Source organism: Micromys minutus, assembly GCF_963924665.1.
Source record: "Micromys minutus genome assembly, chromosome: 2".
NCBI classification, from domain to species: Eukaryota; Metazoa; Chordata; class Mammalia; order Rodentia; family Muridae; genus Micromys; species Micromys minutus.
The window spans coordinates 19,947,204-19,975,137 of NC_137971.1; the positions used below are offsets into that span (position 1 = coordinate 19,947,204).

Below are 27,934 nucleotides of genomic sequence, written 5' to 3' on the forward strand. Positions count from 1 at the left end.
AAAAAGGTTCATCTGTATCAGGAAGACCAAGGTTAAGTTGGTGGTGTTCAGAGAACAATGGGCAAAACCAGGCCACACACATGAGAGGAATGAGAAGGAGAGTTGTGGGGGTGTCTTATCTAATAGGTCAGACCTGTCAGTCAAAAGACAAGAAACAACTAACAAAAGACAGACAGACCTCTGCGATTTTAAAGCATACACAAAGCATTTAATTTGCTAAAAACATCAAACATCAGATCCCACCACTGTTAACAGTTTCGGGCTTGATACGCCTTTTGGGTCCTAATGCCTTTATATGGAAAACTGACAGTCACCTTAACTGACAGCCACCTTAATCCTGAGGAGTTCTGAACATTTTCGGCTGTCAGTCTATTAGCTAATCTATTCTGGTTTTAGTCTTATTTGACAAAGAACATTTAAAACTCTACTGGAAGAATTATATAAAGCCACTTCCACTGAACTTGAACAGATCGTGCCGGGAATGGAAATAGGACATGGAAGGCTACATCAGTTCATCCGTCTTGCTGACACAGCCTGTTCTTCAGTAGACATCTCACACTATCTTCAGATGTTTTCATAGGCTTCCAGGGCACACGATACAGAATCGTGTGGAAAATGAGATGGGTTCTCTGTCCCTTTTATACTTCTTTAAGAACAGAGTAAGATCAAGGGGGGAGGGGCAAGTGTCCCTGCTCTCCCATCTCCCTCTCTGTCAGCACCAGTAGTCTTGACGCTGTCATGGGAAGTCTTCCTTACTGTCTTGAGCAGAAACTTGAACTTTTTTCAAAAGGCTGCTGGTGCATGGGTGCCTAGTCTGCACCAAGCCCCAGAGTTTTCTAGTAATCTCTCTCCATCAAGCCAAATGGTACAAAACCCAGGACAAAATGCTAGCAAACCATTACCTTACTTCTCAAGTAGGAACAGCAAGTGAAAGCCACAGCATTTCTATGCCCTCTTCCTGAATGACATACACCTTATTTAAAGACCTGCCCCCCCACACAAGCTAAGAGATGGACCTGTTCAGTTTGTGTGATCTCATGTCCCAACTAGGAAAGGTTTCTATGATACCTAATCATGGCTCTTGACAACCGGAGGTCTGCTTGAGCAAGACTAGTGAAAAAAGTGGAAACATTCTTGTCACTGTCCTGCTTGGATGAAATGTCAGACACAGATGGCAGAGCTGAGAGAGATGCTACATTGACCATCCCTGCGCTTGTCTTCCCATAGGATTACCTTTTGACTCAATGCCAAGATATTAGTTACCTGAAGCTTAAGCTGTCGCAGAAGAAATGTCAAAATGTCAGAACTCTAGAGTCTGAGAGTCAGGCGGACATCTCTGTGTGTAGCCCCCTTTTCCGTTCCAAGGTCATACATAAAACTGAAACTGTGCTATCAAGCATGGCTTCTGAACGATTGGTTATAATGTGGATTGGTAGCATTTTGTAGCCATGCATCATTAGCAATAGAATTTTAAATGCTATTTTTCCCGTTCCTGAAGCTGCTGAAAAAGGACTACCCACCTAGAGATTTCCTCTCCACAAATGACAATTTTTGCTGACTGTCTACTGCATCTATGCAGTCATTATTCTTAGCATCCAAACTACTACAACAGAAGAGACTAACACTATCTCTTCTCTTTGGAATTAGCCAGCCATTCACTGAGAGAGAGACCGAAAAACCAAAATAAATAAATAAATAAATAAATAAATTACATGAATGATTTCAGGTCATGAAAAAGTGCTCTGAAGAAACTAAAACCAAGGGATCTGGTCAACTGATTGCTGCAGAACTGGGCTTGAGGTCCATAGTGTTAGCTCATAGGTTAAGAAGACTGGAGAGATGGCTTAATGGTTAAGAGCACTGACTGCTCTTCCAAAGGTCCTGAGTTCAATTCCCAGAACCACGTGGTGGCTCACAGCCATCTGTAATGGGATCTGATGCCCTCTTCTGGTGTGTCGGAAACAGTGTACTCACATACATTAAATAAATAAATAAATCATGAAGAAGAAGAAAAAGAAGGAGGAGGAGGAGGAGAAGGAGAAGAAGAAGAAGAATGCTTAATGTGACTTGGCTTTTGTTCTTCTCCTATGCAAATATTTGCTAATCTTCATCATCTCTGAGCAGTTGGACTGCTTTCAACATCTGCCCAGCTCTTGAAACAATATCCATGTTTCTACAGTATATTCAAGTCCCTCACCACATTTTTACTTACTAAAGATAAGCAAGAGAACTTAAGTATATAAATGTTCTACATGTAATTTTCAAAATCTTCACTACAAAAACTATGGCTGTTAGCTTTTCATGGGATTACCCAGAGAGGAGTAAACAAAACTGTCTTTCACAGACTTCTCAAAAGCCCTGGTGGCAGGCAGGAAACCAGACATTTCACAGGAAGTGGTGCTGCATGTGAAGGTCCAGGCTGGCAGAAAAGGGAAACACGGGCTGCTGGGGTGCCCTGCTCAGCATGTGGAAGTCCATGAGTGAAAAGGGGAAAAGGGTTTGGGGAACCACCTTTGCCAGGCTCACCACTGACCAGACCTTTCAGATCCAGTTTTAATAAAACAGGCAGGTTTATTATGAAAATTCACACAGATTCTCTTCTGCTTAGAAAGCCTCACTTGACTCATGGGTAATGAACAGAGAGACAGTTTCCATTGGTCAACATAAAGTGGCATTTATTTTTATGCTTTACATTTTTTTTTTTTGAGACAGGGTCTCATGTAGCCCATGCTGGCCTTGAACGTGCTGTATAGTTGAGAATGACCTTGAACTTCTGGCCATTCTCGTCACTGCCTGAGAGTTGGGTTGATAAGCATGTGACATTTCCAGGTTTTATATGGTTCTAGGGACCAGACCCAGGACCTTATACATGCTGGGCAAGCACTCTACCAATTGAGCTATGTCCCCCGCCCATAGCGTGGTACCTCTTAAAAGTCCAAGGGATGATCTTACCAAGATTATCCAAGCACAGAGTGTTGCTGCGGTGGGTTGTCTTGGTGCTGTTTGTATTCTGATGTTAATTCTGCTTCCTCAAAAGGGGTTGCCCTCTATAACAAGCACATGTGGACTCAGGTGATCTCTTGTAAATCTTCTTCCCATTTTAAATGGTCAATAAAGGCTAGGGTCTGTGGTTGGGCAGTGGAGGGGAAAGGTGGGAGTAGAGATCTTTGAGAGTGGGGGCAAGTAGAGAGAGAACAAGAAGGGAAAGAGAGAGGACAGAAAAGATAAGCCAGGATAGAGCAGAACCACGCAGCCAGGAGAAACCACAAGTAGCAAGGAGTCTCATAGCTGGAGAGTAAGTTAGGATGGTGTTAGATCTGCCCAATCTAGGCTTATAGCCTATAATTACAATAACTAGATTGCATGGCTTTTACATGGGCTTATTGGGGTTGGGAATCCTAGCAACAGTTACTTTTTCTCTTGGAGTTGATTATACTGAAGAATTCAAAGCTGCAGCTTCTTCACGTTTTTTTTCCCCTTTCATGTGACAGGTAAGCAGGTTTTCCTGATTAATAGTGGTCCCAAGTAATAACTTCCACCTACACTTTACAGGAAGAGCTGAAAGAAGCCCATTTTTTAGTATAATATAAACTAATGTCATGCTAATGGGCTACGGGGGGGGGGGGACCCTCTTCATTCTTATAGAGATAGCTAGAGAGTTGCCCAGTTAGAATCTTATTAACTATGAAAAATCATATTTTATCAAAATGCCACTGTAAAGACAAGTCTTAGGATCTCTGTTACACGATTCCAAAAATATAATCTCTCAAACATTTTCCCATTGGTAAAAGGCTTTTTCATGTTGACAGATGTGATGAGGCTCAGGCAAAGGTGACCAAAACATTTCTTCTGTGGATCCCAAGTGACTGAGAGAATTGCATCCTATTTTCTGGGGGCCACATCTTGAGTAACCCTGGCTTGTCGATGGGAGAAAGCAGCACCCATGGGCAAGCACAGACGAGGGACAGACACACTGAGGTGGCCTTTGTTTCTAGCCAGGCACAGCATGCTCACCGAGGTCTCAGTCCCCCCTTTCCTGAATCAGAACCCCTTCACAGTCTCTGTGACTTTCTTGCTGTCCATCAGAGGATACACGCATAGCTACAATTATGTTTGGGAGCTTTGCACCAGGTTCCTTGGATACAACCACTTCCTTGCTCTCAACACCCCCATCCAGTATCTGATCCACCAGCCCGTTTCAGGAACTCCCACACTTCCTGGTTCCCTTCCTTGTCAGAACCCACCTTTGGGTGATTGTGGAGATCGTCTATAACCCAGGCTCTTCCTGATCAAGAATCTAACTTAACTTCCTGCTGCCCACTGTGGCCAAGATCAGAATGGCCCTGATTCTTGTCATTATCATTGGCTTGGACCCCTGAGGGCTTGGACAATTCTGGCTGCTCACAGATATGTCCCATGGTAAATGAATGAGTGAATTTTGAATTCTCAGATTTTTTTTTTCCAATGTAACATTTCCTTCATTTGGGAATTGTATTCTCCTCATTCTTCACCAAGTCTTCTTCCCTGTTGTCCCAATATTAGGCTCACAAGGAGGTTAAACTCCTCTCCATACCTCTTTCCTTCTTTAATTTTTTTTTTTTTAAATCGCATTTGTTGGAGCTGGAGAGATGGCTCAGCACGTAAAAGCACTGACTGCTCTTCTAGAGGTTCTGAATTCAATTCCCAGCAACCCCATGGTGGCTCACAGCCATCTGTAATGAGATCTGATGCCCTCTTCTAGCATGAAAGCTCTTTATGCAAATAGAATACTCATACAATAAGTTAATTCATTAATTAATCTAAGAAACGATATAAAAACTCTGAGGTTCAGATATGGGTCTTACGTTTTTTTACCTTAAACAAATTCATTTAATATTGTAAGAAGATACACTTTTATTATCTGGTAGATAATAATCTGATAATACATTTCTCAAGCCTGCCCCTACAAATGACCACAAGCTTGGTGGCTAAAAACAACAAAAAGTCATTACAGTTTTTAAGGACAGAGTTCAAAACCAGAATGTGGCAGGGTCTTAGTCCCCAGGAAGGGTCAGAGATTCTTGTCTGTCTTCTCCAGTTCCTCGTGACTCTTGGCCTTCTTTGGCCTGCCTAACTCCTTACATTGCCTTTCCTCCTGTGTGTTTGCCCATCACACTTGTGGATTTTCTCTAATTACATTTGATTATTACACCCATCATTGACCTGGTTTTTTAATCCTTTGCTTTTGAGACAAGGTCTATATAGCTCTGGCTGTCCTGGAACACACTATGTAGAGCTTAAGGCTGGCCTTGAACCCTCAAGAGATCCACCTGCCTCTGCTTATTGAGTACTGACATTGAAGGTGTGCATGGCCTGACCTGTTTTTAAATCTGGGATGACCTCATTTCAAGATCTTTAACTAATGGACTGGGAGATGGTTCTGTCCACCCTATTTATTGCGCAAGCATGAAACCTGAGTTTAGAGCCCCAGCACCCTCGTGAAAGCTAAGCACAGTGTAGTGGTGCCCGTGGGGAACTCTACCGTGGAGAATTGGGGTGTATGAGGACAGGAGCATCTCTGAAGGATGCTGAATTGGTAAGCTCTGGGTTCAGTGAGAGATCCTGTGTCCAACACCCTCTCCAGTTCTTGAGACGTCATGTCATATTGAGTAGCAAATTCCATCATCCAGAGATGGAAGTGAGTGGATAGCGGCATCTTTGATCCAGACAACAAGAAGCTTACGCTTCAGTGGCAGAGGTTGTGATTTTCAAGAGCATCTGAGAACCTGCTTAGTCATACATGTTACAGAAGGCAGATTTGGCCTGAATCATCCGACTCCAGTCCAGTGCTTCTGACAGCCTTCCTGCACTAGAAACCTACAGACGTTACAAAGCTTCAGCCATTTTTGGTTCCCAAGTTCCATTCTGTTGAGAAAATCTTATTGTTTTATATCACTCACATTTCTCCAGTCAATCAATCCATATTGGATTCATTGATAAAGCAGGTAACTTGGTGGGGGCTTTTCTGAATTAAGTGTACTTTGGAAAGGCAGTACAGATTCCACTGAAATTGGAGCTTAATTATGGAGTTTAATTATGTCAGTGGCTTAAAGACAGAAGGCAGAAGGATAAGGAAGGAAAGCAAGATGAGAGTGAGCTGGGAGACACAACAGAGAGAGAGAGAGAGAGAGAGAGAGAGAGAGAGAGAGAGAGAGAGAGAGAGAGAGAGAATATGCCAGAAGGGGCAGGGGTGGGGATCTTTCGGAGACACTGAGGAATTACCTGTGTGGAGTGCTTTGCAGGGTTGAAGTCTACCCATCTCTTGGACCCTAACCTGCAGAGAAGGAACCAGCAGTTTGTGTTTGAGTTCTAATTATCTAATTCTTCTCATTCCACCAGTTCATCGGCTGGAAAAGAAGTATATTCATCTGGACTAAGTTTGGCAGATGCTCTGAGCATCAGCTCTGGCTGCTGAGGCCATCTAGGGACAATCAGGCAGTAGGGTGTGGGGTGCAGAACAAGGTCTTACTGCAATGCAGGCTCAGCAGACTCTATTCTGCCCACTCCTGCGTGGTGTGCTCTTCTCCAATTAGCCACTGTTCCTAGCTGACTCTGTGCACCCTGACTCCAAAACTGCTAATGACTGCAAAACTCAGATACTGACGAAGTTCTGTGGGAGAAGCAAGGAAGCAAAAGCCTCCCATTTCCTCCTTCTTTCCCCAACTTCCTCTCACCATGCCACCCACTCTCTTCGCCCACTCTCCTTCTGGCTTCCCATGAACCCATGTACCCACAGATCACGCTAAACATAAAAGGCCTTTGTGAGCAGCACGGAATCCCCATGTTTAAGGGTAGGGTTGGCAGGGAGTAGCACTGTTTCCGACAAAGTGATGTCACCGAGTCTGCACATTGGAATTCCCTGTGTCCTAGCCAGAAGGCATAACAATCTCTGTACATTGCTTCTACTAAACGAATCTTCTACACATCCGAAATCAAACAGTTGTGCCCCGGGGACTCGACTCTTTCCCAGAAGCAGCTGCAAATGTCAACAACATTGTGGTTATTTGCCAACAGAGAGAGAGAGAGAGAGAGAGAGAGAGAGAGAGAGAGAGAGAGAGAGAGAGAGAGAGAGAGAGAGAGACTGGGAAAATATACTGGTCATGTTTCAGTCCTCCAGGTAAGAGCAGAACCAGCAGAACCAGCATGAACTCACATAGACTATGTTGCTCTGGTGGGCTCTTGTTTTCTACCTAATGCATGTAAATTCTCTTACTCCTATCACCTCATCTTTTGTAGCCTTGTGGTGTAAACTCAGAGCCTGCACAAAAATATTAATGTGGAAAAAATATACTGTAAAAAAATGAAAGTGATGAATCAGGAAAAATGTCTTTGACACAATCAAATAGTTTACTTCTTAATATATTAGTCCTTTAACTAAGAAAATCATCAACCTAATAAAAATTTTTTAAAAACATAAATAAGTAATTTAAAGAAAACATGAAAAATAAATTAGGATTATGACCAAGCAATTACACTCTTAGGTGTTTAGCCCCAAATGGGCAGATGATATCCATACAAAAACTGGTATCTAAATATGTCTAACAGCTTTATTTATAATAAATAAATAAATAAATAAATAAATAATCCAAATGTCTACCGGCTGGTGCCTGTATACAAATTGCTTGACAATTATACAATGGAATTATCCTCAGCAATACAAAAGGAATAACTAGGGATAAAGCAATAGCACAGAAACATCTCAAAAGCACTGTACAAAGTGAAAGAAGCCAGACTCAAAAGGCCACAACCTGAACGACTTTATTATCAAAAAGGCAATATTAGGAGCATAAGTCAGAACACAGGGGTCAGAGGCTGACATGCAGGAGTTACAAAGGACTTTTGGAGAAGACAGAAATATTCTTATCCTTATTGTGGTGATGGCTAGATGACCACCCACATACATATCACAATCCACACTGATGTACATTTAAAAGTACATGTTCAGGAAAGAAATTATATAAAGAATTATGGAATCTGAACATCATGGTATAATCCCAACACCTAAGATAAAGGCAGAAAGACCACTCCAAGTTTGAAGTTCACTTGCTCTATATAGCAAGTTTCCTGCCAGCCACAGCTAAAGAGTGAGACTTTGTTTCAAAAAACAAATCAGTGGGAGGAAAAAGAAATTATATTGACAAGGATACTTCTTATTAATGGAAGTAAAAAATGTCAATTCTGATGGTTGTAATAGGTAATATCTTATCAAAGAAGTTTAGTGTAGAAACCTCTCGATATGCTTGTGAGGACATGAAAAGGTTCAAGGATAGGGTGTTCAGTACAACAGTCTAAAAAAATAACTAAAGATTCATCATATGGCTCTGAACATATAAATTCTACAATATACATACATAACTGATAGAACCATGCAGGTATGAACAGACTGAATTATACCTATGAATCTCAACATAAGAGTACTTCACTATATGGAAAATAAACAAGACAATAAATGCAGTTTGTACTTGGTAAAACATTGACATCTCTGGACAAGTACACCAGACTAGCAACTGCCAGGAGTAGCTCTTGAGAAATGGTCCTGGAGTTGTAAGCTGGAATGTGCCAGGGTTCCCAAGAACACCCCAGGATTGACCATTCACCAAAGGGGATTGTAGGATTCAGCATATGGGTATACAGACAGCTAGAATTTGCTACAGCAAAAGGGTATGGGCTGTAGCAAATTCAGAAGGCTGCCAGTGAGAGACAAGTGGCAGTCGGCAAGGCAGGTGACCAATGGCTAAACAGGGAGTTGTGCTTTAGTGGTCTAGCGTAACCTTTGCTGATGGCCCACCCTAGTGCCCTGCCAGCCACTGGTCGATCCAATTAATCCAAGCAGCCACATCTGATTCCCACTCATTTAGGCTTTCCAGAACAATGCCATGCCTCCTATACTGTCAGGCAGAACCATCAAACTTTATTTTAGACAGATTCAAAGCTTTAAGAGGGCACTGGTACTGCCCTTTTTGGTATCTTTGGTGTTGAGATTCAGAGTAAAAAGGAATGATCCTCTAGTGAGGCATGGTCAAGCTTCTAGCTGTCCTTGGTAATTTCATCATAGGTGGCCATATTTAGGCAGCTGACTTTTCACTGTTCAGCCAGAGCACCGGAGTGTTTAGCTATCCAATCTTATATCGGTTAGAATTAAGTTCCTCTCAAGAGTGTGATAGCGGTAACTGATAACTCAGAAGTCCCTTACATATTTGAGTATATTTTCTGTATCCATTTTGTTGAAAGGGAGGCAAAGGGGGTTAGAGGAAGGTCCCTGGACCTTAGAGACAGGGTATGTTCTTTCATTGGTAGTCATCCTGTTTTGATTTGCTTTTAAAAACAGAATCTCTAAGCCAGGCTGTTCTTAAACCCCATTTGAGGTCAAGAATGACACTGATTTTTTTTCTGCTTCCACCTCCGTTGCTAGGCTGACATACACCACCATACCCACTTGAGGAAGTTTTGAGGTCTGAGCCCAGGGCATGCTAGGCAAGCAGTCAACCAACTGGGTTACACTCTGAACCCCTAGAAATGTCTTCTGAAAGCAACAGTTAACAAACCAAGAGAGCAGATGAGAATGTCTTCTACCACATTTGCCATAGCTAAGAAGAGAAGGTGTGGTCAGTCCTATGTCTTGGAGACTTTCTCTAATCTAGACTGTGACTAAGAAAGTGGTACCCTACTGCTGCTCTCTACAGCCCCCGAGAAGGAAAACAAGGACACAGAATGGAAAGACTATGGAAAGGACCTGTGTTGCAGCTCCGAAGTGGCCTGAGGGAGCTGCCGTGTGGATGCTGGGACTCAAACCTAAATCCTCTGAATGAGCAGCCACCCCCAAACTGCCGATCCTCCTCTCCATTCCTGACCACATCAACATCTCTATGAAGCTGATGAGTTGGCGGTTGTTAATAATAAATGGACACTGCAACTTGTATGGCCACCTTTCAAATGTGGGTTTTAGGGAATTCTTTCTTTGTGTTCCACAAAGGGCAGCAGATTGTCTGTCCCTCTAAAGCCCCGAGGTCAGGAAATGACAACACAGGGATGACATGAATGACTGGGGAGTCAGCCTCTGTGCTTCCTGCTTGCACTGGGATGCCTTGTCTTCATTTATTTAGGCTCACAGCGGTAGGAAGGGTGCCAGACCAGGAAGACCACTTGGGAGGGCCAACCGAGACAAGAATGATTTCTCCTTATTTTCTTTCCTTTGGAACTATGATAATGTTCTCAGTGGAAGGAAATGCGTCTCCACCTGAGACTTAAGATACCACATCTAAGGGAAACACAGATTCTGACACTCAGGATCTAGTGCCAAAATAGTTGGGATTCTTTGGAGACTCCTAAAGGGCTGACAACTGTAAGAAACATGCATGAGTAGAAGAGGAAAAAATTATTACACCTTCTGGAAATATCTGTTACCTAGAACTGACCTTTAGGATGACAAATCGGGGGTGCCACCCTTAAGGCTGGGACAGTGAGCAAAGACAATACTTGGATGTCAAAGGCAGAACTGGACCCACCCTTCCCCATCCTCTCTGTTGGGCTCACTGTCCCTCTGCTTTCTATGGTGCTGTTCCAACACTGACAGTGCTTATAGCTCTAACTCCTCTGACTGCTGGGGTCCCTGTTTTACCTCTTCAGACCTCACATTTCTAAATTCCATATTCCTACTTCCTACAGACCACTCACTGCTCAGCCCTTCATCAGCTTCTATTCACACTGAAGTTGTTCACACAAACAGCACCCACCAGTTTGTGCTGCCAAATCCAGTGGGTACATTTCAGTTCTGGTAGAATTTTATACCATTGACTCCTCATACTTGAACCTTCTTTCTCGGTTGGCTCCCAAGATACCAGACTCTTCTGACAAGCCTCCTACTTCTCCAGTCTCTGCTTGCTGGCTCTCTGCTTGACATCCACTAATGGCAGCCTTACAGCTGCCATGTTGGGACTGTGGTTCTCCCTATTGTATAAACATGACCCAGACTGAGTGGTGATGGCTGTTCAATCCCCATGGTGTAACTTGGTAATCCCAGTGATTACAACTCCCTAGTCTCAATGGTATGTCCCCTGATCTGCACTACTAGCCCAGGCAAGGTTCCTGAGCTCTGGATTCATAACACTAGCTCTACCACCACCACCACCACCACCACCACCACCACCACCACCACCCCAAACACACTCATATATGCTTCAGTGGTGTTCTACAGGCAAACTTACTATGTCTGAATGTAGCTTTCTCCCCATTAACTTAATCTTTCTTATAGAATCTATTCATTAAAATTTATTACCCCTACATCTTTCTAGAGTCTGTCTTCTTATCGAAACTCCAATTTTTCTTTTTTTTAAAAATTTGCCCATGAAATATCCCTTTAATCCATTTGTTTATATTTCTTCCCTGGACTCCTATAGTGGCTTCTGAAGTGGTGCTTCCACTTCAACTTTCTTTTAAAGATTTATTTATTATATATGAGTACACTGTTGCTGTCTTCAGACACAGCAGAAGAGGCCATCAGATCCCATTACAGATGGTTGTGAGCCACCATGTGGTTGCTGGGAATTGAACTCAGGACCTTTGGAAGAATAGTCAGTGCCCTTAACCGCTGAGCCATCTCTCTCATCATCTTTTTTTTTTTTTTTTTTTAAAGCCAGCATGGCAATTTAAACTGCAGGGCTTCAAAGTAAAATCCAAACTTTCTTTTTCTGAGACAGAGTCTCACCTGCAGTCCTGGCTGGCCTGAAACTCACTATGTAGACCAGGTTGGACTTGAACTCACCAAGATCCATCTCTCTACCTCCTGACTGATGTATTAAAAGCATGAGCCATCACACCTTGCTAAGTCCAGATTCTTTAATAATAATTTTAAGGCTATTCTGACCATCTAGCTATAGAAGTGAAGTAAACTTAGCATGTTAGGCTCTAAAACTTGACTCTTTTTTCCATATGTGTGTGTGTGTGTGTGTGTGTGTGTGTGTATTTTTTATTCTACTGAATATATATGGAATATATATATATACATATACATACACACACACACACACACACACACACACACACACATAAATCCCCATTCTGATGTACAATAGAACTTTAGAAAAACACCAACTCTGGGGTCCCACTCAAAATAATTGAATGAGACTGAAACTAAGGCCTCAACCTTGGCTTTTTTTAATGATTCGCTGGGGAATCAAACATGCAACCACAACAAGGAATTACTTGTCAAAGGAAATGGGAAACTGAGGAAACAGGGAACCAGTCAAGGGATGACCAGGGATGTAGGTCAGAAGTGAAGCTCTTGTTTGGCATGTGCACGGTCCCGAGTTCGATCCTCGCTGCTTAGAGAGTCGTGACTGCTTATCCTTCTGAACCCAGGGCCAAGCATGCAGCACACTGCTTGGAGCCACTGTGTTTGCTGTTGCTGATACTGCTGATGCAGTTATTACTTAGATCAGCATGCCTGATGGCTTTCTTTGTGCATTTCACTTCTGTGATTCCTTACTACAAAACTCAAAGTAATTAAAATGGTGGTAACCAAATCACTTTTATTTTTAGATACATTTTTTTATTTTATGTGTATGGGCATTTTGCCTGCATGTGCATCTGTGTAGCACATGTACTTTGACCCAGAGTACAGTAAGGGGCATTAGATCCCCTGGAACTGTAGTTACAGAAAATTGTGAACAATCATGTGTGTGCTGGGAATGGAATCCAAGTCCTCAGGAAGATCAACAAGTGTTCTTAACTGCTGAACCATCTCTCCAGCCCCTCAAATCACTTTCTTAAAATTCAACATTTCTATTGTCCCATCAACGAACTGAGGTGAAAAGGATACAATCTATTTAAAACTCCAGTTCATACCGTGTCAAACCCCTGTGTCTAGCTCTGCATTAGTCACTTCCGGGACTTCAACACTGGCGTTGTTCTAATTTTGTAGGAATGTGAATTAACTTCGGACCCCACTCTTCCTATATTTCCCCCCATCTCCGGTCTCTTGTACTCCTTTATCAAGAAAATGTGAACTCTGCTCCCTAACCCAGCTCAGGGATCAGGATGGGTCTTTTGCTTGTAGTTTACCTGGTTCAGGCCTATGTCAGACGAATTTGTAAAATCCAGCTCTCAGCCATCGCCCTGAACCAGATACATCTAAAGGCTTGGGGGAAGCAGTGGCTGCCAGCTCCTTGGGGTTTCCTATTCAACAAGTCTGAGGTGAAGCCAAAGAATCTACATTTCTGACAAGTTTCCAGGTGATGGTGGTGACACTCACTGGTCTAAGGACCATACTTTGAAAACCATCTGGTTCCTAGTACTTCATAGCCATGCCAAGTTAATGTCTGCATGCTGTGTATTATCTCCAAATATGTGAAAAGAGCTGCATGACCTACATGGAGACAGGTGGGGAGGGAGACAGGTGAGGAGGGAGACAGGTGGGGAGGGAGACAGGTGGGGAGGGAGACAGGTGGGGAGGGAGAGCTGGAGGGAGGGAGGGCTTCGAAAGCCTTTCAGAAGCGTAATGGGTGAAGACTGCTGAATTTATGCTTTATGTTTTGAAGCACAGTATGCGCCTTCTCCCTGTGGTTTCAGAGGGGTTTTCTCTGCACTATTTTTGTAAGCAGTCTCAACCCGCTCCCATACGTCTCCTTTTAGAAGAAGAAATTGTGAAGGTTTGGAAGGACAGCATGTCTCTAAATCAGTTCCTTATTAGGCAATTTCCTCAGTCATCACTAGCTTACTTTGAAGACGCAGCCGTTCCCCTTCCCTGAAGCCAGTTGGCTTACTGAAGTCACTGCGGGCATTGTTCATCAAAGTGGCAGAAAGGCTGAAGTACTGGGTGAGGAGGTGCCGGAAGCTCTTCAAAGAAAAGAGTTTCAAGTCACCTTGGGGGCTTCATCTGTGGCTGGGAGGGAACAGTGTGGAAAGGCATCCGCTGAAGCATGTGAACCACAAACAGTGTGCTGGCAAGAAGTGAGCTGGTCCAAGCAGTACTCAGGGCTCTCGGATTGGCATAAACAACTGCAGGGAACATGGTGTCTCGGCCTTGGAGCACCACATCACACCAGAGCAATGCTCTCGGACAGCTACATAACACATGTTCACTCTGCAAAGGAAGTCACTAGGACACTCCCTGCACTGCCCTCTTCTGAGCCTACAGGGCCCTCTTATGGAGGGCTGTTTCCCCATCACTGTCCTGGTTGTAATACTTCAAGGCACACATCCCAACAAAACTTCCAGGATGGCATGCCCATCTTCAGTGACGCTCATTTTGTACCAGCCAACCCAGCTTCACTCTAGTAGTTGGTCAAACTGGTAGGTACCTTTTCTGGATTCTCTCTGCCAGGCTCTGGCTCTTTGAGCCTCTTCTGTTCTCTCCTGAGCTCAAGTGTTGCCTGACACTACTGCTTTCCACCACTGAGACCTTTAAAATATCCCATGAATGACAGTTGAAAGGATCCTTGGAGTTGACTCCCTCCCGTAATTCCCAGCACTGACTGACCGCCCAGAAGAATCACCCAGGGATTTTCCCAGTCCTTTCCTGAGCAATCACACTGGGCTCTCGGTGCAGAGGCCAGACTATGGTCATGCTTAACGTCCCCAGGTGATTCTAATGAATGTCAGGGGTTGCAGACATGGGACCTAGTCCAACTGCTGCTGCAGGCAACTCTGTTGCTGTACAATTCTTTAGAGAAGGCTTTCACCCTGTAGTAAATCCTTCCTGATTGGACACAGTGTATTTCATAGTTAACCGGACTAACAATAGACATCTGCAGCCTACAAGTTTAGCTTCCTTCTATCTTCAACCAAACTGACCAGCTCTAGGTCAAGCCACTTAGAGTGTTTCAGTTTTCATTAGTTTTTCAAGACTTCAAAGGCAGCAAGTATGTGTGCCTCAAGTTTCCTGTCTTAAAAGAAAAAAAAAAAAAAAAAAACCCAGTTCATGAATCATGATTCTCAGATTATATGCCACCCTAATGACATCCTGGCGGATGCTCTCCAGTTGGTTAAGCACCTGTCAAATCCTGCTTCTGTAACTAAAGGTCATATAGTTGAGGTGGTTATTACACCTTATTATCTATAAACCGAAAGTTACTACCAATGTGACTATTATGCATTTCAGATATCGGATCCTGTATAACTTCAGATCTTTCCCCGGACAAGTGATCAAGTCAGGATTCTCCCTCAGGTACTCACTTAAATGCCAGCTTCTCTCTTAGCCCATCTCTTCAACCTGCAGGCAGCTTGATTCTCTCTGTACCACTGTATTCTCACTGGAAGCTTCATATCGTTGGCCAATTTGCTACCTGTGCTTTCTAGGCTTTTATCCCAATTACTGATCAATGGACCGTGCAGGGAAAAGACAGAACCTTGTGGACTTCAAACCTGTTGTCGGCATGAGCCAGCCAGGAAGTTCTGTGGCTCCTTCTCCAATCCATATTTCTCCAACCCACGTTAAAGCACACCACGAGAAGTACTGCTCTATGTCTTCCTCAGACGGAAGTACTGACAGTGAAATTCCAGACTCTACAGGTTTTCTCCTTTCAATACCAAAAGCAACAATGCTGCCGGGAAAGGAAAAAGGAAGCCCTCCTGACAAGCACTGACCATGAGTAACCACCCCCACGTCTATTTATCACCCATTTAGGTTTGAAATTCTCAGAACTGAAAATCTTTCCAATCTTTTGTTGAAATAAAATATACTGTTTCTATGAGAGATGGCTAAATTTTTTAATCACCTCCTTGCACAACCCCCTGGTAATTTGTTACAAGCCAATTAGGTGAAACACAGGCCAGTTTCCAGGGATTAGATGTTTCTTTTCCAAGTGGTAATGGGTTGTCCCTGTTCATTTCTATTTTTTCCAAATATTAAGCTCAGGGGAAGGCTTTCTGAATCTACTCTCTTCCGTTTTTGTGATGTACATTATACATTCTTAGAATTTAAAGAGCATATGTAATCTCTGTTCATTTGCTTAGAACTATCAACCACTGGGCAGGTGCGAGGGCTCAGCCTGTTGGTGCGTATCTGCACACTGCTGGCCTGCGTTTGACCACAACTCATGGTGAAGGAGAGAACCCTGCCACCTTCTGCTCATGCTTCTACTGAACCAAAGCAACTCACCATCCCCAGCATTGCCTCATCTTCAGCAAATGCACAGCACAAGTGATGCTGGAAAGAATCCTCCTAGCTTTCAAACATTCTGCTCAACTATTTTCTATGTCCTTTCCTTACCACACAGACCCTGTTTTATAGTCACAGTGACTGCTATGGTTTGGCTTCAGTTGGTTCTTCAGTGTGGGGAGTGTGGTCCCCACCCCGCAACCCCCCAATTCCCCACCCCAGGCATGATAACATGAGAGCCATCAGAACTTTTAAAAGTGAGACCTACGGGAAGATTAAGTTATGGGCACCCTACTCTTAGAAGAGATTAAGGTAGGTGTCACAATGGCCTTCCATAAACCTCCTATTAGGGTTTTTATAAAGAGCCTAAACCTGGCCCATACATTCTCTGTGGTTGTTGTTGTTGTTGTTGTTTAAGATCTTTGTTTGTTTGTTTTGTTTTGTTTTTGAGACACGGTTTCTCCGTGTAGCCTCAGCCTTCCTGGAACTCCCTCTGAAGACCGGGCTTTGGACTCAGTGGCCTGCTCCCACATCTGTGTGTGCCATTGATGTCCATCATGGTGTGGCATGTGTGGAAGGGTCCTCATTAGAACTGAGCAGATGCAGGCATCACATGTCTGTCCTCTCCTTATTTTATAGGTGAAGAGCTAGGGACAGAGACTTGGGGTCCTAGACTGACCCTGAACTCACTGTATAGCCTAGGATGAATATGAACCTCCAGTTCGCCTGGCTCTGTGGCATATACCTGCAATCCCAGCACTGAAAACAGGCAGATTCTAGGTGCTGGCTGCCCAGCCATTTTATCCTAAAACCTCTCTGTATAGTGAAAGGCCTTGTCTCAAAAACTAAGGTAGTGTCTGGGGCTGAAGAGAGACCTCTGGGGGTAGGAGCATTTGCTGTTCCTGCAGAAGACCTAAGCTTAGTTTCCAGCACCCACATCTCAGGTGGTTCACAGCCTTATGTACTCTAGCTTCAGAGGCCCCATGCCTTGTGGCTTCTGTAGACACCCCCACTCGCGTGCACACGACCCCCATATACAAAAATTGAAAATAAGTCTTTAAAAATAAGGTGAAGAATGACAGAGGAAGGCACCTGGCAGGGATCTGGCATTTACACATGCACACACACGTGCATGTGCCACACACAAACACATATAACTGAGGCCATATGTTTGTATGCCTTATGTTTCCTAATGTCTAAATGACCTAGTCATTGCTTGTATCTCCTTGGCTTTATCTTTCTTCTGAATTAAAATTAAGTTAGAAAAGAAGGCCACTAATACCTTCCTTCACCTACAGAGAGAGTGGGGAGAGGAGCGAAAACCTGGTTTACTCTGGAGAGTCTAAGCTTTTGTTACTAGGTGAAACTGACACACACTTAACTCTTCTCTTTTCCAGTCTGCACATCAACCTACAGCTTCCTTTGATCAAGTATAACCGGTTTACACAGGCATCTTCTGAGAAACTCGAACTAGTGGTTTTCTGCTTCAGAAGTGGCGGGTTTGGCTTTGTGCCCAATCTTACTTCCTCTGACCTTTTGATCTTGGGTAAAATAGACTAGTCTAGAAACTGCTGCTAGAGTCAAGGATAACTGTGGGCCAGGCCTGCATCCATTGCATCATTTGAAGCTTTAAGCTGAGGACAGATAACAAAGTTATTTTGTAGGTAAAACAAAGCACACACACACACACACACACACACACCATACTCAGTGAAATTAAGTTGCTTAGCTTAGAGGAGGGAAGTTACCTGCCCTGCTTGGCACTGACATTGCCTGTCTAGTAAGAAACAAGCCCAGGTTCTGAAGGCAGGCTTCTCTGAATGCCTGGCTCTCTGCTTGACTGGCTGACTTCCTTCCTACCTCCCTCCCTCCTGCCCTCCCTTCCTTCCTTCTTTTCTTCCTTCCTCCCTCCCTTCTTCCCTCCCTTCCTTCCTTCCTCTTCTTACTTGTTTCCCCAGAAGTTAGTGGAGCTAGCCCAGAAGCAAGGACCTTGTTGAATGCTAGTGAGACATTGTCTAGTAGTGGCAGCAAGAGCTACAGAGAGAAAACCATACTTAGAGGAGCTCAGTTCTCATGATGAGAAGATTGGGCAGTAGCTGTTTGGTCATGTGCACTGCTGCTGCTGCTGGGCCCTCATCAAACAGTGAGTAGCTCCTCCTTCCGCCTCCAGCTTACAGCTTTAGAGTCTTTACCTGTGTAGCTGAGGCTGCATGGGTCAGTCATCCCCATCATCCCCATCATCCCCATCATCCCCATGGCTTCTCCTCACACTCCTTTATTATCATCTAGGTCTGCTGGAGCGCGTGTGCTGGGTCCGAAACTTTGCAGACACTAAGCCATCCACCAGGCCAGCTGCCAGTCCAACTTCCTCTCCCAGCAGGTAATGTGCTCCTCTCTTTCTTCGTTGTTTTCCAACCCATTGGGGCAAAGAATGCTGGGGCCTGAAGGTGCCTTCCAACAGTGTCTAAGCGGTCCAGCTCTACATTAAATGTGTGCTGAGGGGAAAGCAAGACCAGAGCACTATGTAATTTGAAAGGTCACACTACTGTTGCCCTCCAGAACTGCCACTTCCTGGGTTCCTCAAGGACTGGAGACAAAGTCAGAGTGTTCTTTCCAGGTCATGAAACCCTGCCAGGAGCACCATTCTCTACACAAAACCACAGGGCTTGTCGGCGTCTCCAGGCCTCTGAGGTTGGCAAGGACGAAGAGTTGCTGGGGAGAGCTGGTGCTAAGGGTAGACAACCAATCCTCAGGTGGCTTTAGTTTCTCCGGAAATAATGTCTGCCCCAAGCCAGCCATGTGTGAGAGCAGCAGGGCCACATCTCTAAGTGGCAGGCAGTTTCAGGAAGCATCCAGGACTGTAAGACACTGGATCTCCATTTTCCTTTCGTCTATGACACCAAACAATCAGATTACCACCTTTTTCCTTTTTGAAAAGTAAATACGAATTTGATTATCTAAAGCCTCCGACTCATTCCTCCCTGAGGAAGGCAGGGCAGGATATGGTAATCAGAATCAGACAAGAAAATAGTTGACTAGAAACCTATATTTTGCAAAAATCTCCACATCTGTTCCTCCCTTCCACAATCGGGAATATCTAGAAAGTGAGTTCCCAAGGCAACCACAAATATTTGGGTTTTTTTGTGTGTTTTTTTTTTTTTTTTTTTGCCATGTGACTTGTCCTTAAAATAAATTCAAACATTTTCCCTACCACTAAAATGCCAGGAAAAATATAAATGGGTATTGTTTTTTTTTTTTTCTGAATACCTCTGAACTAAGTGGTTCAACAATACTTAGCTGAATTTTCTAGAACCAATGTCAAGTCCTAAAATAGAAAATATAATATAAAAACTGGACTGTTGTTCCATAGTTAGTATGGGACATAAAAAGAAAGCTTGAGGAAAAAATGGATTGCAGCAAGCTGTAACATGCGTGTCACTAATGCAAGACCCAAGGGAGGCATCAGCCTACAGAAAGGAAGTAGCTAAGACTGTGAGTTAGCTCTCAACTCCAGGGACAATTTTGCCTGTTTTCTTTGATGTGCTGGCCAGAGACACTGCTGGAGTCTCATGTGAATCCAACATGGATTGTCTTGGGAAATCATAGACAAAATGATTTATATACAGTAAATGATGGACCCCCCCCCCCCATTGTACAAATCACAAATCATTGTGAATCAGGGCATGTTCAAGGTAAAACCAGGTTCAGGGAATGGAAATGTGGTGACAAGAGCGGAAATATTCATAAAATGTTACATTTTGTTGTCTCAACAGCCTCGAAAAAATGTGTGTGCAATTGCTCTTTTCTTAGATTTTTCAAATTAAAATTTTTCTTAGTTTATTTTCAAATAAACTCCATAAGACACAGCATTCGTGTACATACACACACACACACACACACACACACACACACACACCACAGGCACACACAAATCCTGATGCTAGAATAGGGCAACATACCCAGTCCATATGGGACTGAGCATCAATTCAACCAAAATGTCTATTTCCACCTCCATGTATTATCCTAGACATCTGCCCAGAACCTTCACTCCCAAGAGCTACTCTCTCTGAAGAATTTTTAAACTGGGAACCTTTGTGATCCAGGAGACTGGGAGTTGAAAAAACAGCCTTAGAATTCAAACTAATCAATCCACAACTTGGTAAAAGAATGGAAAGGCTGTTGGGAAATGGAGAAAAAAACAAAGGGGGAGGAGAACACAGAGATGAGATGAACTGCGGAGTGGCCCAAGGGGACATGGGTGTGGCCGCTTTCCTTCGCATCTTCCTTGCTCTCCACCACCTACCCTCCTGTCAATGAAGAACTTCCTTCAGCAGCCCTCCAGCATTAGACCGACCCCCCCCCCCTCAGTTCACGTGAGCAGCTCTTTAAGTAGTTAAACTTTCTGAATGACCAGAGACAAGTTGGCAGTTTTTGCTTCGAGCTTCCTTGTTAACAGCAGCCAAGTCCATGGTTTACAACCTCTTTTGACAAGTTCCTCCTTCCATGGCATGCTCTCTTGCAAGGGGTGGCAAGACCCTCACAGTTTGTCAATATCTGACTTTGAAAGTGAAAGGAAAAGGAGACAGTCTATAAAATAAAATAGAAACAAAAAGACAGTCTATAAAAAAATAGAAACAAAAAGGAGACAGTCTATAAAATAAAATAGAAACAAAAAGACAGTCTATAAAATAAAATAGAAACAAAAAGGAGGCAGAGCAGGAATGGAGGAGGGGTCAGTTCTGCTCCCCAGAAATGATGCAAAGTGAATTAACAGACCCTGAATCAAAAGGGCTTTTTCACCTGCTTGTGGCAGAACTTCATCATGTAGCCCAGTCTAGATTTTTTTTTTTTTTTTGGTTTTTTTTTAAATTGTACTCATCTAGTTAACTAGTGTGTTTTATGTGTTGTATGATAACTTTTGCAAAGTCGATTTTCTCCTTTCACCATGTGGATCCCAGGGATTGACCTTGGGTACCATCCTATTCTTCCCTCTCCTGGCTGGTCTTGGCCTCACCAGCTCCTGCTTCAGCATATTAAGTGCCGGGATTCCAGGCAAGAGACACCACCTGGCTATGAGGAATGCTCTTGTGTGATGGAAATGTTCCATATGGACAACTTGCTTTGGGATTCCAGGGTTGGGGAAGGACAGCAGTTAGCATTCCTCTTCCATACTCTCTAGATCTTCAGGGCTGTCCTCAGGTCACACCGGCATATTCTAAACCAAGTGACTAAGAAAGAAAAACCAGGAAGGGCCAAGACCCCAAGAAGGCAAGCAGCTCCGACTCACAGAATTCCCATCAGCCATCTACCTTTCATTTTGTCTTAGCCAGCTCTTCCCTGTCCTACAGAAGACATTGAGTTTGTCTTCTAAGGATCAGTCCTGTCTAATTCCTGGACTGTATGATAGTTTTTCTCCATTAGCCAGAAGGCATCTGAAACCAGTTGCTCACATACCTGTAGTCAATGTCTTAAGATTTATCTCCCCTTTGGGAGGATCCAAGCAAGCTTCTTAGCTCAATCCACTGCCCAGTATATAATGGGATATACAGCCAACATCCTGTCTGCTTACCCAGGTCCATACCCATCTTTCAATTTCACCCTCACACACAGAGCTTAAGCTTAGATTTGGATGAAATTGGTAGGGTGACTTCTCCCACTGTTTTCTATTCACTATATTCCCTAGGGTCTGAATTCAGTTTCCAGAATCTCTGAGAACAATTCCTCTGCCCCAATAACTTGGACATAAACCAAGACTGTAATTCCCAGATGACCCTGCAGCTGGCCTCCACACCTTGGCTCAGAAGTCTTTGAATACATGCAGTCATGGCCTGGATCAAGCATGGCTTTGTTCCTGATCCTTGGACATTATAATCTGAAATGCCCAGGGCAACTTCCTCTTACTCTCTCTCATATGTAAAGAGTTTCAGGCACAATTCATGTCTATAAATATTCTATTGGGAACATTAACAACAAAGAAGGGAAAAAATACAGAGAGCAAACACACACACACACACACACACACACACACACACACACACACACACATCAAAGGCCAATGGAGAGTTTAATACAGGGATAAACAGTTCTAAAAGGTACTGAAGTCAGAGCATTTTCCCCTATAACTCACATCTTCATCCAGACCTGTGTTTCCTCTGACCTGAAGTTATCTGATTGGCCGACCTGTGCTCAGTATCAGGCACTGGGCCATGCATTTGTTGACATATAAAGGGCTATAAAATTTAACACTCAAATGTCAATGTGGATATAAAAAGTAAATGTTTTTACCTTTATCATGTTCTGCTAAAGAAGGGAAACACATAGGAGTCTCATTAGGCTAGATAGAGCAGACATGTCAGCTATCATTAGCATAACATGTAAGGGCAGAGCTTGTCTTTTCCAAGTTCCAGCACAAACTGGGCTGTGGTACTAGGTATGCATCACACCCTCCATCTTCCTAGCTGTATGACTTGGGCCATAATTCCTCATCTATAAAATGGGTATAACAATAGCTCTCGTGTCAAAAGGTTGTTGTAAAGGGCAAATAAAATAACATGTTAAATATGATGTCTGGGAAGTACCTGCTTAAATTGTGGGTTTATTCTCAAATATTATTTTTGTACTTTACATTAACAAGATTCTTTTTTCAATTTTCAAATCAACTTGGCACTTTCACTTTTGATTAATTGAAAAAGACTCAAAAGAAAAGAACAACAAAAAACAAAAACAAAACAAAACAAAAACAAGCAATAGCCAACAAGGATCTCAACACACACACACACACACACACACAAGAACAAAACAAAACAAACAAACCAACAAATTCATACCATCCAATTTGGAAAGCATGTGAAATAAGAGTCATTGCAATTAGAATGTGTGACAAACGCACTGAAGCTAGGAAGAAGCTATGTGGATGTTCCCACGTTAAGCCACAGGAGAGAGCAATTAAACAGACCTGAGCAAGGCTATCTTTCAAAGCAATGCTGCATTAAGATGTAGACACACAGGAGGTGAGACCTTTGCAGCCAGGAGATGGTCTGAAGCTCCCCAAAGGCATCCATCCACTTAGAGCTTCTGTGTTAGTCAGGTACCACTATGGTGACCCAAGTTAAACACAGTTCAGTTTCTAAGGGATCATGTAACTATTTGGTTCTAAGAGCTGGGGCAGAACATCCTGGCAACAGAAACATGTAGGGAGGTTCCCACCTTATGGCGAGCAGGGAGTAGAGAGAGGAAAATAAGGGAAAGAGAAGGTCAAGATAGAACACCCAAGGACCAGGCCACAATGAGTTAATCTTACACAAGGCTGCTACCACCTACTTTCACTGCCTCACAATAATGCCACCATATCAGAAGTCCAACAAGAGATTAACTATTTCATTAAACATCAATTACTTCCCAAAATTGCTAAGGAAGCCAACCCCCCCTCACCTGAAGCCTAGGGGGACATTTCATATTCAAAATACAACAAAGTGTTCATGAAAAGAGTCAGTTTTAAGCGTCTTGAGGTTAAGAAACGGCACATGTGGAAGACCCAAGGCAGTATCTCTTCAGGTTTTGGAGGGCCTCACCCTTCAGAAAGGGATTTACATACGGCAGAGGCTCTCTATAGTACAGAGATTTCTATAGTACAGGGTAATTCTGATGATGGGAAGGGAACGTAACTTGGAAAAGACAGAATTTTCTAGCTTTGTGAGACAACCGGGCAGAGTGGGGAAAGATTTTTAAGAATTCAGTAGAAAAACCAACTAGAAAGAGAAACTGAACTGTGGGTTTGACTGGTTAGGCAGAGTAAGGGTGAATTCTCATGGCCAACTTGACTAGATTTAGAATTGCCTAGCAGCCACAGAGCTGATGAGTCTGTGGTATCATTTCCAGAGACACGCCCTGAACAAGAATGGTTCCAGCTTCTTGGCTCAGAGCTCAGGCTGAATAAAAGGGAAACTCGGAGTCTTGGTGTGCTTCTTCCCCTGCTTGCTGATGGGACCAAAGACCAAGCTGGGCTTCCCACCATCCTTTCCCACAATGTCATCCTCTGAACTGTGAGCTAAAATGAACTCCTCCTCCACTGAGCTGCCTTTCTGTTGGGTGCTTGGTCATGGTGATAAGAAAACCAATGTAAACATCTATGGTGAGAAAAGGAATAAAAAGTGATATATTCTCTACAATGCAATAACTATAAAACATGGGTGGGGGTACATCCGATATATTGTGCAAAGACTAAAGAAGAGTGAGGAAAAGTCTTCAAAGTCACAAGAAGAAATCTATAAAAACAAAATACTTAGAACTAGACCAGGAGATGTTGAGTCTGAGAGAGCAGAAAGAGTATGGTTTGGTTTAAGTCCTCAGAAAATAAAGCCATGCTTTTAGAAAGTTTTCCAAAAATAACCAAAATAAGGATCCAAGAAAGGGCTGGAAGTGCGAATGGAAGATGGGGGAGGGGTGGTGTCTCTGGGAATAGCTGGGGTTCTGGGATGGGGGAGGCTACAGGGAGTCTTTGGGGTGATCCTAGCTGAGACTCCTACAAGTGGAGGAAGGGAGGCTATCAATCCACCCACACAACCTTCAGCCCAGAATTCGCTCTGCCTGTTAGATGCACAGGGTAGAGATGAAGCAGAGGCTGAGGAAAGGGCCAACCAGCAACTGCCCCGAGAGCCAGCCCCTGACACTGTTAACGATACTCTGTTGTGCTTGCACACAGGAGCCTAGCATAACTGTCTCCTGAGAGGCTTCATCCAGCAGCTGATTAAACAGATGCAGAGATCAAACATCAGGCGGAGCTCAGGGTTTCTTATGAAATAGTAGGGTATAGACTTGAGGGAGCCGGAGGGATCAAGGACACCACCAGAAGACCTACAAATTCAACTAACCTGGGCCCATGGGTTCAGTCTCCCAGAGACTGAACCACCAACCCAAGAGCATGCAATGGCTGGACCTAAGTCCCTACATATTTGAGGCAGATGTTCAGCTTGGTCTTCATGTGAGTCCCCTAACAAGTAGAGTAGTGTCTGTCTCTGACTCAGTTGCCTGCCATTGGATCCCCTACCCCTAACTGGACTGCCTAGTTGGGCCTCAGTGGGAGTGGATTAGGTTAGGACTACAGAGACTGGATGTCCCAAGGTAGGGTAGAACCCAAGGGGGACTTCCGCTTCTCTGAAGAGAAAAGAAGGGAGACATAGGGATTTGGATTTGTAAGGGTGGAACTCAAAGTTGAAGAGGGATGGGGCTGGGAAGGGGAGATGTAGAAGGTTGGGATGTAAAGTGAACTTAAAAAACCTATTTTTTATAAAAAAAATGTTAGTCAAAAAAAAAAAAAAAAAAAAAAAAAAAACAACCATAAAGTTAAGGAAATATCCTAGAAAGTGAGCTCAGCAGAGAGCCCCATGACAAACAGAGCACTACTGTAACTCAGAAGACCTTGCAGAATGAACAGAGAAAGCAACGGGAAGGAATCAGAGATGAGAGAAATTTCCAGAACTGAAAGATGAGAATTTCTGATTGGGAGGGAACAAGTGCTCCCACGCAATCCACGAATCCCAAAATGGGTGGATCACAGGGGGCAGAAACTAACCTGTGCCAAAACACATCGCCATAAACTTCTAGTACATAAAAGACTAGAAAACAAAACAAAAGACTAAGACTTTGTACATCCCCTCTAGAAAAAGAGGGTGGGTGGGAACAACACACATAAAAACACTTAGGAACAAGAGCTGCGATGTGGAAATCCTACAAGATGCAAGAGCCTGCACTACATCTTCCTTCCACCCAGGGTGCTCCACCCAGACGAGGCTGGGAACCTGGAAAGAGGAAGAGATGTTTAGTGTGAGAGTCAACATGGGCTAGAGGCCAGCGGGACTGAGAATGACAGACGAGCAGCCAGCTGACGCTAAACAGGACAGAGACTCAGAAGGGACATTTCAAAACTGAACAGACAAGAGGGGGATGGGGAAAGTAAAACATAAAACAAAATCAAAGGAAGGAAAAGACACCTGTTACATCACTGACCATCAAACTTAAACTAAATGTGGATTTAACTTGGCTTGGGAGGAAAAAAACAGATACCAAGTAGAACAGCCAACTAAGCATTCGGAGAAGCAGACCTTATTAACTGCAGTAGGATAAAGGATGCACAGGAAAGGAGACCTGGGGGGAAGGAACACTTACTCAGATGCTGACGTAGGCAGGAAATGCTGGCCTACTCCAGATTTGTCTGTTCATTACTGCCGGGAGATGGCTTGGAGGGTGAGCGATTTGGCTGTCGCCATAGGAAAGCAGCAACTATCTTAGCTGATGCTGAACAGACACACATGCCAAACGACACTGTACAAAGGTTAAAGGCAGCAGTCCTGGACAGGACAAACTCAAGACAAGCAGAGATTGGGAGGGTGATGGCAGGTCATTGTCTACTTTGTATACTTGAGTCTAAGTTATATACTTGTATCTCTTTGACACAAAATACTCATTTTTTAAGGAAAAATATCCCAACCATATATCAATTTAAAACCCCTTGGAGACTCTGACTTAAGTGATACCAAAGTCTGCGATGCTCAGACAAGTCACTAGATTCCTGTGTCCTCCAGTAGATGTTGTTCTGAGCAAGAGACTTTTGCTCCAGGTGACTGCTGCCAATCTGACTACTGAGTTTGTTACTTATTTTTGTTGTGGTGGTTCAAAATATGTGACTTTTTCCCCATTGTTCACGAGCTTTATTCTACCACAGTCTCAATGGTAGAAGAATTAGAAACCCACTTCTGGGCAGCCCTACCCTTCTCACAGATGCATCGCATCAAAATACACAACTTGAGCCAACCTGCTGTGACTGCATCATTTCGGTTCCTTTACTGTCTTTTTCCTTCATTCAAATCCAGATATATTTGCTTTTCATTTCTAGAATAATTTTTTGAACTGTTCATAGCTAAGTTCTTAATATTCCATAATAATACTGACTCTCAGAGAGACAGATGTTGCACGCTTGAAGTCTAGTAGAAAACTTAAATAGTTGAAAGTCAGGCTAATAATCAGGTTACCATGTTTCGTATAATCCTTTTAAACCTGATTAATTTTTCCTAGTAAATTAGCACTTTCTGATTAACTTTAAATGAAAGATATTTCTAAGTAGCACTTAGTATTTTTTTTATAATATATGCTTATTAAAATTCAGTATATACAGAAAAATATCAAAAAATAAAATCTATGTAAACTATTTTAATATTTCATCTTTTTGGCCTTCGTTCTGTACATATTCTTTGTCAAGGTCATTATTTTCTAACCAAGATCTTGACTGCTCACTTTGATAACCTGCTCCTTATAACAATATTTTCCTTTAGGTTCACAAATCTTTCTTATAATCTCTTTTGAATATAGCTATATGTTAGGTTCTTTTTCCCTCTGTCACTCTAGCAGATAATACGCCACCACATGTCCCCCAGGGAATATTTATGCAGACATTCTGGATAGCATTCTTGGACAATTTTTATAGGATCAGGATAATAACAATCTTCATACCTTAAATAATTGTAGACAAACTAGCATTCAGAAAAGCTTAACTTACAGTTTTGCCAACTTGAGAATGTTTGTTTTCCTGTCTTTTCAGTGGTACTGATCATTAAAAAACAAAAACAAAAAGAACCACAGAAGTGCTTCCCTTTGGCATGTGAAAACAGTGGCTTGTGTTGCAGCTGACTGGGTTTGTTAGTGATGGAGGGCGTTCCTATTCTTCCCATTGTCTTTAGCCACTGAGGCTCCTCTACCTCAGCTCTGGAACAGCTCTGGAGCTCTAACAAGAGTCAATACCCAGTG

General features: G+C 43.2%; 1 protein-coding gene across 2 annotated transcripts in view; it reads right to left on the reverse strand.

The window, feature by feature from the left end:
- ENTPD1 (ectonucleoside triphosphate diphosphohydrolase 1) overlaps positions 1-27,934 on the reverse strand; it is a 69,323-nt gene that overhangs the window by 27,520 nt on the left and 13,869 nt on the right. The gene's annotated exons all lie outside the window — the stretch shown is intronic.